Below are 13,241 nucleotides of genomic sequence, written 5' to 3'. Positions count from 1 at the left end.
AAAAAAAAAATTACCATTAACAAGCCAAAACTTGTTATCAGTGAAGTTGCTCTATAGTTAAGTAAGACAGGATTCTATTCATTCCCTAGGGCTTCCTGTAAGCTGAAGGAGAGAAAAAATTGGTTTCAGTCTCATGAGACTTTTTTTCCTATCATATATGGTAAGCTTCATATCAAGCCCACACAGTCCAAGTAAATATGAATTTACTAGAAAAAATAAACTTCAAGTACTGTTCTACAGCATGAATTACTGATGTCCAGCAACAAAACAGACACACAAAATCTGTTTCACCAAACCAGTGCTAACTGTATCACCCAGCATCTAGTCCCAAACGCGAAATGCAACAGAGCAGCAGAGATCTGTTTCCATACTGCCCAGCTACTTACAATGCCCAAGGTCCTGTCTGACTAGGAGGAACATGAAAAATTTTGTCACCATGATTGTCCACAATGGATCTCCTTTGTTGCTGGAGCCCACCACCATGTTGAGGAATGAAAACATCAAGTCACTATAAAATCCCAGCATCATGCCTAGCAAAGTGAAGCTCTCCTGCTGTGAAACCGAGTCCCCTTCTCTTCTTTAAAAAATTCACATATCCCATCTCAAACTTGTATTTGCCACAATAGGAACTGCAAGCCCTGTCTCATTTTTTTATTTCTCCTCCTCCCTTTTGTCTCCAAAGGAAATAGAGTATTCATTCCAGCATCTAGAAAGAAGATTGAACTGGTATTACGCATTTCCCAACACAGCTGCACTCTGGCTGACTCCTGATGCCAGTGGGATGTTGGGCAAAGGACCCATGTACATACAGGCCTTTTAACTATGAAGTAAGTCTCCATTCATAAAATATGACAAGCCCATTGTGCCCTGCTGGTATGCTCCTACTTAACTCACAGGTCCTGGTCACCTAAGAATGCATAGTCAAAGAGCTGGCAAAGTATCCATAGAGGTAACTTGGCATTTTGATGTTCAGATGTTCACTGTTCACTTCCCCAGTCTGGACCAGAAGACGCAAACTCTCAAAAAGAAAGTGTGAGCAGTGACCCCTGATCTGATGTTTCACACTGTTTTCCACAGAAGTATCAGCATTTGCAGAGTGGAGCACTGAAGAACCAATTCCTCCCACAAAACTGAGACGGGAGTTCAACCTGGGCCCAACCCTTCTGTTCTCCAGAAATCATGCACTGCAACATGAGTGCTGTCCATGTGCCACAGACCTATTATGAAGAAAAAGGTGGCACATGTGACATTGGCAGAAGTGCTTTAGTCTTTAATTACCTTAGATTCACTGCATCTTCAGATGAATACTTCTGGCCAATGCAACTTGGCCCCAGTTTTAAATGCTATCTGGCTCTCAATGAATACTGACATAAATCACCTTCTCTCCCTCTCTTTCTTCCACATTACCCACTATTTTTTAGTAGAAACTGAGCAGTTGATGTGACAAGACTTTTTTTATTTTTTTTTTCTTTTTTGCAGCTGGGGTGCTTACCAGTGCCTAACCAGACACACCCACACATGCTACCATCTGCACCTGCAGGATCCCAGTTTTATTCTTCATTCCGCAGAAACATGTCCCAGAGGCATGGGAAGAGGAATGCCTAAAAAATACCATGTACATGCTCCTCTGCCCTCATGCATCTACACCCCAGGGAGTGAGTGATCAGTTGTTAATACCCCCTTGGAGTGTCTCTCTAGGAAGTCCCTTTTTTGACTGTTCACACTTGCCAAGAACTTAGGGTGTTGGCTTGATTTCCCTTCAGAAAGCTTGGATAATACAGAGTCTTGGAGCATGTAAGAGAACAGTCCTATCATCCTCTTCTTCCAGAAAGAAAACACGTTTCCAGCGGGAGATGGTTTAACACAAACCCTATCCAACTCGTCACAGCAAAGTCACGTCCTTTACCCAGGCCAGCAGGATACACTGACTTGCCAGAGTCAACAAGAACAGTAGGCAAGACATGCCTGAGAGCTGAACTTCTGAGTTTCCCACATATCTCACAAGAAGCAGAGAAGAATTAGGCAATTCTGCTGTTGAACTGTTGCAGCTACACAGATGAAACTCCTGAATAATGGAGAGGCCTGGGGAATGAATGATAAGCAGAACAGCTTAAAAACTTTTTATTCGGAGCAGAAGGCATTTGATGACATCTGACAAAAAGACATGAGCAAGAAATGCCCTTACAAGAAACACTGATTCTATTGCAGGTTCTTTTCAGCACAGTTGATTCTGAAAGACTGGTTTAGTTTGGCTCAATCACTAAACACTATTTGGGATCCAACTGTGATGCTGACCAGCAGCACCCATGCCCAAGAAACCAGCAAAAACTCTGTGCAATTAACTGCCACTCAGTGCTAAATTCTGGGGAGTACTGCTTATGTGCTAATAGTGTCACAAACTGGTTCCAGGCCTGCCTAAATATGCCAGTAGCTGTTGTCCACTTTCCAGCGACAATTCCAAAAGTGATTTTTTTCCCCCAAGGCTGATGCTCCTAGAAATTTCAAGATTACCTGAGCTCCCCACCGCTATCTCTAAATTAATTAGATGGAAAATGATTTTTCGAGAAGTTTAAGGGCTTAAAATATATCCTGGTAAAAAAAGTCAACTAATTAAAAGGTTTTTTTAATTTAAAGTGAGAACTATTCCCTAGAAATCTATCAATATGCTTTCTGAGCTGCGGTACCATGCCACTTCTGTTCTCATTAACCAAGTTGATAAACACATTTTATACATTACAGTGAACATAAACTTGGGCCTTACAAATATATCACTCCAGAAAGCCAAAGAGGCAACAGGATAGGGGTGTTGAGAGTGCCCATCCAAAACGCTGTTAAAAAAGGTCTTATTTTCAGAAACTGAAAATAAGTTCTTCAGTCCATGCTGGCTCCTTTTTTAAAGCATTTGATGTGGAACAATCCTAATGCCAAAGAAGTCCAATTCCAAAGTCTGGCTGCTGCTCTGCTTCCTCAGAGCTGCTGTTCACCAGCTATTCAGAGGAGACTCAGATGGACTTGAGAATCAGTGAGGAAGAACAAGCTTTCATTGGCAAGAAGATATGTAAAGGAAGCTAATATGTCTCTGTTTGACATTTTTAAATTAAACAAAGTCAGGAATTGAACCAGAACAGTATAAAGGTTATAAGCAGGCCAAAGATAGTGATGGAAAGCATCATGGAAACTGGGAACATTAAATGGATGCATTAAAGGACAGGCTCAGGCATCTATCATATGAAACTACAACATCTAAAGCAGCTTATTCTGTGCTACTCTTCAGATTGGACTAAATGATCGAATTGGCTGGTTTGACTAAGCCCATTTCCAGTGATATACTGAACCGGTGTGTTCACAGAAAAATACAGAATTGCCATAAATAGTTTCACAGTCAATGATTTTAAGGGTCTTTTCCAACCCAAATGAATCTACGAAAATACACAGATAAAGGGAAAAGTCAGACCACAATTTGGGTTCAATTTTTCTTTTCAATGATCCACCAGCAGCAGGAGCAAGGAATAATGAAGGACTGGATCAGCCTCACTGCTCTGCCAAGCACAGCCAAGCCATGCCAGAACAATGCTGCTGGGAACATGCCCTGTTGTGTTACACCCTGTGAACAGTTGAAACAAGAGAGTGTTGAGACCTGAACATGTTTGAACTCTTGTGGTTGCATATCCTCCTCACACACCTGGTCCTCCAGATTTTCCTTGATACTTTGGCCACAGTCCCTCTCTCCATGGTGAGAGCAAGCTGTGCCAGTCAAACACATCTTGAAAACACAGGGACAGCGGGAAGATCAAACCATGGCACAAACCACGGCACAAACCACAACAGTCTGTTCACCTTGCATGTACTTTAATTGTTTTAAAATCAGGTTAAGTGATTTTGTGGGTTTACTGATAGTAGTTCCTATACCAACATGTGGGTTCTCAAGAGCATTGCCAGTAAAAACCTCTTCTTGCACTCACTCTTGGGGCAGGGTAGCAGTTAATAGGGAACTCTAAAATTGGAAATAAATGACCTATTTCTGAGGAAAGTTGATAGAATAATATTTAAAGATTTGAGATTGGCTTCACATTGTCTTTCTAACAAAGCTACAGGAGCACTGCAATACATTCCTGATAGAACAAAATTAGTGAGGCAAAAGATCTGTACAAAAACTGCTGGTTAAATCTCACCTACTTTAACAAAAATAAATTTTTCTTCTTTAATTGTGTGAAAACTGCAAGCTTTATTAATAGATTTATACTGATTTAATTAATTTGCCAGTAGAGTTTGGTGCATGATGCTAATACACACGTACATTTCAGCGGGTTCCTATTTTTGGTCTGTCATTTTCCTGAAGCCTGCTCAAGAAAAGTAATTAAAAAAAAAAAAAGGAAACTTTTTAAAAGTGAAGCTTTTCCAAAGATGGGTGGATCTGTGTTGTGTATTAACAGTCCTATTAAGGAATTATTCTCAATTGGCACTACTAAACTTGCCCCATATTTAACGAGACACAAAAATAGGGCATGTATACAGATGGAGCTGTATTTTTCCCTGGAGTGCTGGGGAAAAAAATGGCTGCTATTAAGCTCAACTCAAACAATGCTGGTGTCACTGTTCCAGACAATTGTTGGATTTAATGATTAAAAAATAACATCTCTGATGTCAAGCATCAGTTCCTGAGAAGAACTGTTAGGAAGGAAGCTGCATATGTCCTCATGTGCATTTGCATTTGCACTCAGGCCCAGTCAACAGTCACACTTAGTTACCCGGTGATTGAAGCAGTGGGGTTTGTGGTTTTGGTGGCAATTATTTGTTTCCTTGCTTGGTTTTGTTTGCTTGTTTGTTTTGGGGTGGGTGTGTGTGTCTGTGTGTGCGTGCACACGCGCACATGTGTGTGTTTAAGACAGTCCAATTCTAATGTATCACCAATTTAAAGATATTTTGCAATTACCATGGCAAAAGACAGTTTTTTGCGCTGTTTTTTTAAAGTGGTACAGTTTAGCTGCTGGAGAGGGAATAAATGAGATAGATATGAGCCACATTTCCCTGCACCCACTACACCCTTAAAAAGTTTTCCTGATTCATGCATAAATTATATGAACAGATGGTATATAAAGCAACACAAAAAATGTAGAATAAAGCTGGTAAAACAAGAAGCACCCTTCTCTTCCAAAGTACATACAGTAATGTGAATTAAGCAATTTATACACCGGAAATTCTCTGCTCTTTTTCCTTTTTAACACCAAAAAAATAGGAGAATAGGAAAATTATGATGCGCAGAGCCACAAAAGAAATCAGTGGAATCAACAGATTCTGGAAAAAAAAAATCCAGATCTTTAGAAGCACCCTTTCCCCCTGGATCATGGTTCATCTCTTTAGTCAATTAGACAAAGTTGGAAAGAAAGTTCCAAAATGAACAGGATATGCTTTTGTGATTCCGTAGCACATACTAAGGTTTTCCCTAGCACTTGTGCAGGTCTTTTACAGCAATATTCCTAACCTTTCTGAAGATGTATATATGTTTTGAAGGGAATTTGATCCTTTTTAAATGCAATATTAAAACTATCACTTTTGCAGTACATTGCATCTAAGTCTCACACTAAGCAATGCAAGACTTGAGTCTTGTTACACTTAAGTATTTTAACAACACATCTGAGGAATTACTCTACAGATACAGTTTTGCTTTCTCCTGTAGATCCAGCATCTCACTGTCATCAAATAAACAAAACTGAACTCTGAACTCTCATTAAGTATAAACTTAAGTCAAATGATCTTCTTTTAAAGTTAAGGACGGCATGATTTACAGTTGTAATGGGTTAGTGAAGATTTACAGTTGTAATGGATTACTGAAGATTGCTCATCACCAAAAATAAGCCCACAATTTGTGTTGCTAACCCAAAATTTTAGTATGAAAAATGTATCCTCTTTTTTGTTAGTTTTGTCATAATACCAGAACAACCAAGTACTGTGAATGTGATTATTTGCAAAATAAGCTTCCAGTAACAGCTGAAATCACAGTTTCATCACACTGTGTTTATGCAAAAATTGTAAAAAAGCCCTAAAGATCTTCCAGTGTAGAGAAGAAAAAAAGAAGAAACAAGAGTTCAGTTTTACAGGTAGAAAACTTTTGCACTGAGGATTTAGACTTACTTTTTCAGTATGGAGTGAGATACATTTATGGTCTCCTGAAATTACTGTGAGCAATGCATATTTTTTAAAGCTTTGTACACATTTCAATACTGATTTACCAGGATTCTCACCTGATGACAGAAAACAATATTGGAAGGCCTTTGAGATGCCATTGTAGCCAACATCTAGACTCCTCGTTAACACTAGGTTTCTTTAAAAAAAACAGTCTTCCCAATCTGAGATGACTGACTCTCTAGAAAAATCTTTCACATTTCCTGGAACATAAGAACAGTTAATGTTACCAATTCCAACTGGACATATCTCGTTTTCAGGTGGCTGAGATGGAAACCACCTCTAATTGACCTACCCTAGGAGAGAGGAAGACTGTAAGGTTTTTGGTTCCTCACTGAAGATCAAACCACATAATCATTCTCCAGTCCTCCTCCATCAAGCTGTACTGTGAAATACATTCTTAGCAGCAGAAAAATCCCAGATAGGAAAGTTCACAGAGTATGGACCTTGCTCAACTACATTCATCTTGACATAAGTAATTAATATTTATGCTTCTCAAGGATGAAACAGACTGATTCAGAATACCTACTTACTGGAGCAATGCAAGCCAAGGTCTTACTATTAGTTAAGCAGACATAACTTAAAATTTTGGACATGGCAGAAGAAAATGAGCACCATTTGGCATATGGCTCAAGGAAAACTACATAAATTATAGCTATAACTGCATTTGCTGGCATTCGTTCAGTGCTGCTGCTATATTTGAAAATTAAACTTGATTTTATAGAGCTGTATTCTAGCGGTCTAGGTCAGCAGTCAATTAAAGAACATCCCTTACAGGACAAATGCAATACTCAGGTAAGCCAGCATCATCATAAATAAACAGTCCAACTTTCCCTCCCCCTGTAATCTGAATGCCAAATTATTCCATACCAACTTCAATGAATTGCTTCTAGTGGGTGGGAGTATTGGAGAGGACTTTTCCTCAATGAATTAGGAGTCCAGAATTTCCCAGGGAAGCTTCATTAAGTTTTGGCATTGAAACAAACACAAACCATCAGCCTAAAAACAGGAGGCAAGCAATGAGAAGTTGTATGAAAAATAACACAGAATTTAAGATGGACTTTAGGCAGCCAGGACAGAGGGTGCACATGCAAACCAAGAGTCCCTTCAGCAGAGACTGCTAGGAGAGACAATTGCCGAAACTTCATTTTTTAAAGGGGGTGAGGGGAAGACAGACCATTTTGGCAGTCTTTACAATCCTCTTTATCCCACAACTGTAAATGTAGTAATGGCTGGTCAGTTGAAGTCAGAACTGTCTGAGAATCATTACAGCAGCACATCAACAAGAGGAAAATCACACTGTGAATAGTAATAATAGGGACGGTTCTAGATGTTGCATTACGTAGCTCTTCTTGCCTTGCTATAAATGGAGTATCAATAGCAGTTGCTAAATCAGCAGGTGTTTCCAGTAGCAAAAGTGAATTTTGCAGTTTAGACAAGACAAACCAGGCATGAATTAAATTATGATCAAAACTATATACCAGACTGCTTGGGATTCTGCTGGGTGTACTTTTCATGCTCTAAGTCATACAATCCTGTATTCTTCACTTAGCCAAAACTCTGGCTGAAGTCAACAGGAGTTTTGAGTAATTTAAAAGGACTGCACACAACCCTCCATACAGAAGCTGCACATCCACTGGGAAGGGAAATAACCATCAGTTGCCACAAAAGCTATGTCTTCCTGGCACTGTTGTAAGATATCTATAAATATGGCTTAATTTACTTAAGAGCTCACCTGGGACCTGTACTCTTTGGACAGTTACTGGAAAACTAATGCAATAAACCAATGTATCAGTTGTCTAAAGCCAGTATCTTTGTGTCACATTTTAAATTTGTGAAACCTCACTTTGGCAGAAGCCATAGCAGGGCTACAAATGGACTGGCATTCCGATGTAAAATGAAGATAAATCGATTAAAAACACTCAATATTGACTTGTCAGAAATACTTACAATGAATATATTTCAATGAACACAATTTCAGCTATAACTTCAACCCTCTGCTGTTCGCAAAGACATAAAAGCTATGATTTAAAATACATGAAATAACTTGCATTTTTAAGGAAAAAAAGAAGTTGTGCACTACAACAGATACTGATGTTTATATATACACCTTCCTTGGGTTCCTCAGGCTGCTGAGACCAGAAAATGTAATTGTGAAAGTTAAATAAATCCCTGCCAGATAGGCAAAACCTCTGCAAAACACTTACACAGCATGAATACAAATTGACATACCAGAGCTATGAGACAATGCTAGAATCAGAGAATACCACTACAGCATTAAACTGTTAATCACTGCTCATAATAAAACAACATGTTTATTCCATTGGTAAAATCACAACTGGAGAATATGCCCTATCTCTTCTAACATTAAGCTGGTACTTACTGCCCTAATGTACATCATCTAGGAGCTGATGGGCAATTCATCTTAAGATAAAAAACAAACTTCAGTATGATGATTGCTCTTTATGGCTATTAGTGTTATCACAAACTCAGACACTGATACCCACAATAGCTGCCTGCCTGCCCACCTCAGTAATAATTTCAATAACTTTTTTGGAAGAGACGCCAGTGTTTGAGAAGTTTTGAGGACCACTGCAGTGGCCTTAAGCAGAGGTCCAATAAAAAAGAAATAAAATATTTAAAACTCATGCATTGTTGTTACTGAGTAATTTAAAAATAGAAATGCTTGGAACAAAGATACAGGAGATTTTCGGTTCGCAAGGGGGAGTCCAGCAAAAATTGAGATGGCCATGAGAAAAAACATACTGATTAAAAAATAATTACGTCACAGGTCTCAGGATCCCGCAGAACCCCCTCCACGCCCCCCCTCCATCCTCCCAGCCTGGCCGCCTCCCGCGCACAGCGGCCGACCCCCGGGAGGGCGGCAAAGACCCCCCGCAGCCCCGGACCGCGGCCGGGCGGGGTCAGAGCCGCCCCTCCACCTGCGGACACCGGGGGGATGCCCGCACAGACCCGGCTCTCCGTACCCGGCCCCTCCGCTCCGTCCAGCACCTCCCGGCGGCTCCTCCCGCCCCAGGGGGGTGTGCACACGCGGGGGCTCCCGCGGGCGCGAGGCTGGCGGGCACAGCTCCCGGGGCTGGCAGTGCCAAGGGCAGGAATCTCCCCCTCCAGCATCCCCTCTTCCCTCCTGGCTCTTCCCTTCCCTTCCCTTCCCTTCCCTTCCGCGCATCTGCATTCTCCCTTCCTCTCCTCCTCTCCCCCTCCCCGCGTTTCCATCTTCCCTCCTCGCTTTTCCCCTGCCCCTCGTGGCATCTCCGACAACAGCCCACCCCGCCTCGCGTTGCCTGTCCCCCTCTCCCCTCTCCCGCCCGCAACCCGCCGAGGGCCAACTTGCCAGAGCCGCAGCCACCGTCGCCTCCCTTCCCTCGGCACTCGGAGCCGCGCTCGCACACACACACACACATACAGGACACACAGACAGACAGGCAGACAGACGGCCGCACAGACACGCGCATCCTCGCGCACGGAGGTACCTATCCAGATCGCTCCCGCTCCTCCAGCTCGCAGCGTGCGCTGCCAGCTCCGCGCGCAGCCCCGGCACGTCGGGTCCCCCTTCCTCCTCCTCCTCCTCTTCCTCCTCCTCTTCCTCCTCCCCCCCTTCCCTCCCCGCCCGCCCCCTTCGCCGACGCCAAAAGAGGGGGGCAAAGCCGCCGCCCGCCTCGTCCCGCCCCGCCTCGTCGCGTCCCGTCCGTGCCGTCTCGTCCCGCCCGTCCCGTCCCGCGGGGCGATGCGCTCCCCGCGGAGGCTCCGCGGCCGCCCCCGCGCCCCCCGCCCGCCGCGCTCGGGTTACCCTGCGGCTCCAGCCCTCTCCTGTTACGGATGCCCGCGGCGGGCGGGAGGGGAGGGAGCCGAGTCCGGGGGGGCCGATCCTCGGCGGGAAGGGAAGGAACGCGGCCTCCTGAGAGTGCGCGGGGCGGGAGTTTCACGACTCTGGCAGCTCCGGGGGTTTCCAAACCGCGGGTTTCGGAGTGGGGGTTTTTTTGTTTGCTTTTGGTTTGATTTCCCCCCTCCCGCCCCCCACCCCCCCCATCTCCTTATTGGTGTGGTTTGACAGCTTTTTTTTTTTTTTGGCTTTTTTTTTTTTTTTTTTAATAGGTAGTGGAGCCGCCGTGGGCTTCTTCAATGTCCTCTGGAACCCAAATATGCTTGCAAGGATTCCCATTGCCATCCTTCCTGTGAAGGAGCTCTGCCTTTTATTTTTGGTTTCAAACGGACTTAATAATCTCCTCAGCTCCTGTGCTGGAGATGAGGAACAGCTAACCCTCTCTGCTCATCGGTTTGCAGACCTCCACTGTAATCATTTTACATCATTACTTTTCCTGGCTGAAGGGTTGTAGGTTGCTCATGGGGGGGCCTTTGTCCCTAGAGTGTTCTGTACCTCCTGTCATCCTTGATGCCCTGTTGAGCATGCTCCTCATCTAATAGCTCTTAATTTGAGTTTAAGAAATATACAGTATTTAAGATATGAGCAAACCATGCATTCATCCAGTAGCACAATGACGTTTTTTCTTGACAACATTTTATGAGGAACTTTTGGGCAGAGGAGGTGATGTTTTTGTGGAACTGAGAGTTATCATCCTGTGAGTTTACTCATGCCAGCTCAGAGCCAGCCATTTTTAATGACTTGTTTCTCCATGTGCATTATTTCACATTTACCTATACTGCATTTCTTATGCTGCCCATTCAATTTCATAGTGTCATTTCCTTATGTAGTTCATCAAAATCTTTCCTCTTAGTTCTGATAAATGAATACCACTGATGAACTTTGATATTTGACTCCATTCCCAGGTAAGGTATGAGAACATTGAACAGCACACCTTGCAGCACTGACCCTTGCAGAACTCCATGCTATCCAGCATCTCCCTCCATTGTGAGAACTGGTGATTTATTCCTGTACTTTGAATTTTATCTTCTAGGCAATTACTGAGCTGTACCAGGGCTTTCCCTCTTGTTGTTACTGCTTAGTCTCCTTAAAAGCCTTTGTCAAGAATCCTTTAGAAACCTGGTCTGATATGGAAATTAGATCACCCTTATCCACACTTTTGTTGACCCTTTCAGAGACCTCCAAGAGGTTTGTTTAAGGCAGGACTTTACAGAAGCAGTGTTGTCTCAGATAGATTGCATAAATCCAGGTGTCCTTTAGCTCTAACCCAATTAGCATCTCTGTGTTTGGACAGTACAGTAATGAGGTTTGCAAACCTCTAGCTTTCCACATTCTATATTGAAGTTTAGGATCAGATTTTGTATCCTCCACTCTTCAGGTGCCAGTGTTTTAAATGGGATGTTACATGCTGCTATTGATAATTTAACTGCTACATTCTCTGGTGAGATGATGCTCACACAGAGGCACATTGCTACCTGAATGCTGTGGTAGTGAAAGAGTCATATAATAAAACCTAATGACATAAGGAAACTGAGGCATACATAGATAACTGCAGACCCGTAAGCTGGTGCTATTAATGTAAGTAAGCAGCTTTCCTAATAATCAACCAGATGTGGCCAGGACCCTCTTTGCAAATACGTGTGTCTGAAAGCACTCGAATACGGTACAGATAAAACTCCACCAAGGTCTTTGACACAGGAAATTGTGCCATTCTATCTATTAGCAACCATCTGTTTTCTCTTTGATACTTTTTTGTAAATCCTCTGAATCAAGGATGGGCTTTTTTTAAGCATATTTTTTACTTGCCAAGAGCATGGGGCACAGGAAGGAGGAAGGGATACCAGTTCTGAACAGAGGTGTTTTAGCTGCACTATCTAGGAATGTTCCGAGGAATGTCTGCAATTCAGTTTCCTCCCCAGAGACAGGACTCCTACCTTTTGTCCTTCTAGGATACGGTACAGGACACAGTGCAGGACACAGGCTAGACCCACAGTACCTCCCCATTCAGCCTGTTTGCAGAGAGCAGGCAGGAAAGGTGCAGCAAAGGAAAGGTGCACCTGTGCATGGACAGGCATCACTGCTTGTGCCCTGCCCTGCAGCTGTAAGAGTCTGTACTCCCACAGATATGCCATCCAAATGGCAATGTGGGGCTGTGGAGGAGAGAGAGAGGAAGAGGAGTATGGGGGGTAGCATCCCTCTGGTATGTTTCACACGTCTGACCATGTTTGTTTTTAGAAACTTCGGCTGCTAGAAACAAAATAAGCCAGAAGGGAAATCAGAAGGGAAAGAAGGAAATAAGTCTTTTTTACTTGTGAAAACCTTCAGAACCATGCAAAAAGGTCCTCTCCAGGCCTCAGAATCATAATTAAAATAAGCATAGTCCAGTCTCATGCTTTCTAAAGGCCTAAAGTTTTGGAGACTGGCAAAACTGGACTGTGGAGAAAAATCTATGGTGCTCATAGCAAAAAATGATGTTATACTGCCAAAGGGGGAATTTCAGAGCTGCTTTTCTTGGGTTCACACCCCTCTTTTGTTCCAACAATTACCTTCTGTCCCTTTCCTGCTTACTGGCCTCATACAGGATTGGACTGAACTATGTGACAGTTCAGTGACACAGATTTTCTTCCATTGGATAAAGCAATATCACAAATGAGACTGATACCCTTCGAATATTTTTTCTTTTCCATGTGAGAGGGATGCATTTACTTAGTTTTTATTAGGTAGCACTAGTCTAATATACCAGAGAGGAAATCAAATGTGAATTCACTCTGTATATTTTAGTGAGTTTGCTTATTGCTTCTAATATATATTTTCAGTGGTTGCAACAGCAGAAGAAAATCATGGATAAAAGTTTGTTTTAAAGATGCGGTTTGTTAATGCTCTGTAATTTTTTTACAGCATTGCAGAGAGCTTCAGGTAGGGGGAAAGAGGAATTATCTTTGCCAGAGTACAGCCTTCCCTTATTTTTACTGTGAAGTTAAAAAACTTTTACCTAAATAATGAATTGCAAGATTAGTTGGTATTGTCCTAAAAACTCTGAAAGGAGGAAGAGTATAAAAATAGCTGCATTAACCCAATATTTGTCAAGAAAAAATGGTTATTTTTAACGCTCAAATGACAGTTCCTCGCCTGTTATTCTATTTCAGGCCTGCTT

General features: G+C 42.6%; 1 protein-coding gene across 6 annotated transcripts in view; it reads right to left on the bottom strand.

Moving 5' to 3' along the window:
- LOC108498099 (paralemmin-2-like) overlaps window positions 1-13,241 on the bottom strand; it is a 266,564-nt gene that overhangs the window by 85,368 nt on the left and 167,955 nt on the right. The window contains exon 1 of one of the 6 annotated variants that reach the window (XM_017816395.1): window positions 9,995-10,064. The exons of the other annotated variants lie outside the window; for them this stretch is intronic. The gene's annotated coding sequence lies outside the window, so the exon portion shown is untranslated. Of the gene's footprint in view, window positions 1-9,994; window positions 10,065-13,241 lie in introns of those variants that run through there. 6 annotated transcript variants of the gene reach the window in all.

The sequence above is a fragment of the Lepidothrix coronata genome, unplaced genomic scaffold (assembly GCF_001604755.1).
Source record: "Lepidothrix coronata isolate B3197 unplaced genomic scaffold, Lepidothrix_coronata-1.0 Scaffold55, whole genome shotgun sequence".
Lineage (NCBI taxonomy): Eukaryota > Metazoa > Chordata > Aves > Passeriformes > Pipridae > Lepidothrix > Lepidothrix coronata.
Note: the sequence above shows the minus strand (reverse complement) of the source record. Positions and strands in the feature narration are given on the sequence as shown.